Here is a 3948-nt window from a genome sequence, read left to right on the forward strand (position 1 = left end):
GTTTTTAAAGATTTTTAAAATAATAATAATAATAATAATAATTAGAAATATATTTAATTTCTTTTTAATTTGTTACAACATAAAAATTAAACATAAAAAAATTAAGAATAGAATTTATTTTATTTTTTAGTTAAAAAAAATAGAAAATAAATTAATTAAAAAAAAATTAGTAAAAAAAAACAACAAACAAAACAAAATAAATCAATTTTTTTTAGTTTTAAAAAAATAACAACAATTGAAAATAACTCAATTTTTTTTTTAAATTTTTAGTTAAAAAAAAAATCAATTTTATTTTAGTTCAAAAAATACATTAGAAAATAAATCAAATTTAAAAAATAATAATAATTATAATAAAAATAACGCATTCTGCAAAAGAACCAATGGAACCACGATAACGACTAGCCTGCTCAAACCATCGAGATATTATACAAAACAATTCACTTGGTCGAAGCAAGGCAGGGTCTAGAATGTCTGGTCGATTGGTGGCCATGAGCTCTTCTGATGCACTTATAGATCCGGTATCAGTGTATGGAGGGAATCAGAGTTCATTTACAACAAAGAATCAGAGTGTATGGAGGGAATCAACTGCAGGGACCATGTCTACTGGACTCACTGCTCTCAGCGACCACGAGATCAGAGTCACGACATCCTCTACGGCGACCAAATCAAAGAATGATGACATGTATGTTTCTTAGAATTCGACTTCTAAAAGCGTCGAGGAGGCTTTTGCACCAAGTTTCAATAAAGCGCAGCCCGTCGAACCTTGTTAACTACCACAAATTAATCGAAGGCGACACTGAACTCTGGGGTGAGAAAGTCTAATCTGTTGTACGAAGAACGAGTTCAGGCCTTTCAAGACGCCCAATTGCTGCACCTTTAGTGTTCCCTTATACCTTGCCATTGACTTAATCTTTATCCATAACCTCACACTGGCCTTCGCGATATGATAGCTGAAAAACCTTCCGGTGAGAGCTCGATTAGCCATATCCACCACCTGTTTCATACATATATCTCTATCATCAGATATATATATTCTATCATCAGATGGCAAGATGACAACGAATCCCAAAAATAATGGAAACCTCAGCTAAAAACCTAAATTCTCGAAAATCCATGAGAAAAATCAGGTTTTAGTTCATAGAAAAAGGAAGAGATCGCGCGTCGGGACATCATGAATTCTCTCCATCTTCTGTTTTCGTTTATGATATGTTTCTTTTAGTTATTTGGGATATCTGGATTGACTTACCCGGAAAATCCGCTTACCTATTCTTTCAGTCTTTCAGGGTTTTTTTAAACCTCTACTGAGATGGACTGTATAAAGCCAGGCGTGCTTGCTTTGTTTGATGTTGATGGCACACTTACCCCTGCAAGAAAGGTGGTTTCCCAAGAAATGTTAGAATTTATGCAAGAATTACATAAGGTTGTAGTAGTGGGAATTGTAGGTGGCTCAGATCTTGCAAAAATAACTGAGCAGCTTGGAAAAATTGTTATCTCCGACTATGATTATGTATTTTCAGAGAATGGCCTTGTTGCTCACAAAGGTAGCAAAATGATTGGTAATTAGAGCTTTAAAGCACTCCTTGGAGATGAAAAGCTGAAGGAGTTCATCAATTTTACACTTCATTACATTGCTGACTTGGATATCCCTATAAAAAGGGGAACATTCATAGAGTTCAAGAGCGGACTGCTTAACGTGTCACCCATTCAGTAAAATTGTAGTCAAGAAGAAAGAGAGGAGTTTGAGCGTGATGATAAGGTTCATGGCATACGTACAAAAATGGTTGAGGTGCTTCGTGAAAAGTTTGCATCTCCGAATCTGACCTCTTCGATTGGAGGACATATCAGCTTTGATGTTTTTCCTCAGGGCTGGGATAAAACATACTATTTGAGATATGTAGAGAATGATTTTCAAGAGATCCATTTCTTTGGAGACAAAACCTACAAGGGGGCAAATGACCATGAAATATTTGAATCTTCAAAAACAATCGGGCATACAGTAACAATTCCATAGGATACTCCCAGACAGTGCACAGAGGTTTTTTCAGTGATCCTGGTTTAATCCTCAACTAGCATAGAGTGTTGAGATTTTCTGTTTCACAAAATAGGCAAAAGTCTCTTATGTGTGACAACAATAGGAATTTGTTGCTAGATAAGCTCTAGGTTGTTGGGAGAGAGTTAATGTATCCTATATTTGGTGTGAGAGGATTTATGAGGTAGTTAGATTCTCCTAGCTATAAAACAGGTATCCATACGGATTGTTTTTTGGTGAGAGTTTGTGAGGAAAATATTATTTTGTAATCTCTTGTTTGATAATAAAGAATTGCCAATGCCTATGTTTGGTGGACGTAGCCCAGATTGGTTGGGTGAACCACGTTAATTTTTTGTGTCTTCTGTGTTTGAAGTGTATTGCTGAGTGTCTTTGTTTCTCCCTGCGCACTGTTAGTTTAACATTGGTATCAGAGCGTGTAGCGGAGGAGGTGTGAAGTCCTGGTCGAAGCGGTGGCCCTTACCAGTGTTAAGGAGAAGCAGCACGTGCATAATTCGTTTTTTAACCACGAGCAGCTGGTGTGTGTGGAGGTGCTGTTGGCGCATAGCTGAGTTATTGCGTTACTGCAAACAGCGTTGAGTTAATACCAGAATGGCGTTGAAATGGTGTTGAATTGCTGGTGCGTGTCAATGCTGCATGGAGCCTGCACTTAATGGAGCTGATATAAACCTACATGGAGCGCTGGTGCGTTGCTGGAGCGCTGGTGCGTTGCTGGAGCGCTGGTGCTGGGCAAACCAACAATATACATTGCTGCATGGAGGTGCGTGGTTGCTGTTCAACTGCGTGGAGATGCGTATTAATTGATTACTGCTGGTGGACATGCGTGTAAGTTCGAGCACTGTTTTTCTTTTTTTTTAAATAATGGATCGCTGCTGGTGCGTGTGAATGGTGCTGCGTGGACCAATTATCAGTTAATATATGTTTGTGATGCGTGGACCAATTATCAAGTATATCAACGTTGATTTAAATGAAGGGGCATCACTGTATAACGATGTCAATGAGAGAAGGCTTTGCATACACAGGAAAATCTAGCTGAAAATGATAGTCATACTCAATATTTTTTTTTTTTAATATGCATATATTGCTTCAAAGATCAAATTACATCATGGAACAAAAAAAAAGTTTGTTTTTTTTAAAAAACAAAGGCTATAAGGCATAGGCAGTTATTGCTAGTATTTAACAGTTGGTGTTTTGGAGATTATTGTGTTTTTTTTTTTTGGTTGATACAAAATGGCGAAAACTCAGAGTGCCCGGTTTGAAATTGAGAAGTTTAATGGAAAAAATAATTTCGAGTTCTGGAAGGTGAAGATGTACGATTTGCTTGTCCAACATGGTGTGGCAAAGGCGTTGTTGGGCAAATCCAAACAACCTTACAACATCACAGATAATGAGTGGGCCGAGATGGATGAAAGAGCAATAAGTGCTATTCGACTCTGTCTGGCTGATGATGTCCTGTTTAATATCGTGTCGGAGACAACAGTTGCTGGTTTGTGGACGAAACTAGAGAAACTGTACATGAGCAAATCCTTAACCAATAGGATTCTCCTGAAGCGACAATTGTACAGTTTGTGAATGAAGGAAGGTACATCGATTGCTGATCATTTAAATGCTTTTAATACTCTTCTGGTGCAATTACAAAGTATAGAAGTAAAAATTCAATCCGAGGATAAAGCTATTACTTTATTGTGCTCGTTGCCTGAATCATGGGATCATTTTGTTACTTCTATAAGTCTTAGTTCATCAGAAACTATTGAGTTTGATGATGTAGTTGCATCCTTATTATCAGAAGAAACAAGGAGAAGGTCGCATTCAGAAACCTCTACATCAGAAGCTATGATGGTTAGAGGTCGTTCGAAAGAAAGACGCTCCAGTAGGCTGAGCGACTCACATTCAAAGTCGAA

At 37.4% G+C, this 3948-nt stretch overlaps 1 pseudogene; it reads left to right on the forward strand.

Annotated features, from left to right (window-relative positions):
- The first annotated feature begins 1252 nt into the window (after positions 1-1252).
- LOC149202669 (phosphomannomutase pseudogene) lies at positions 1253-2059 on the forward strand (annotated as a pseudogene).
- Positions 2060-3948: the final 1889 nt, after the last annotated feature.

Source organism: Pinus tabuliformis, chromosome 2_1 (genome assembly GCF_031772625.1).
Source record: "Pinus tabuliformis cultivar Carrire ecotype Pingquan chromosome 2_1, CPIR1, whole genome shotgun sequence".
Lineage (NCBI taxonomy): Eukaryota > Viridiplantae > Streptophyta > Pinopsida > Pinales > Pinaceae > Pinus > Pinus tabuliformis.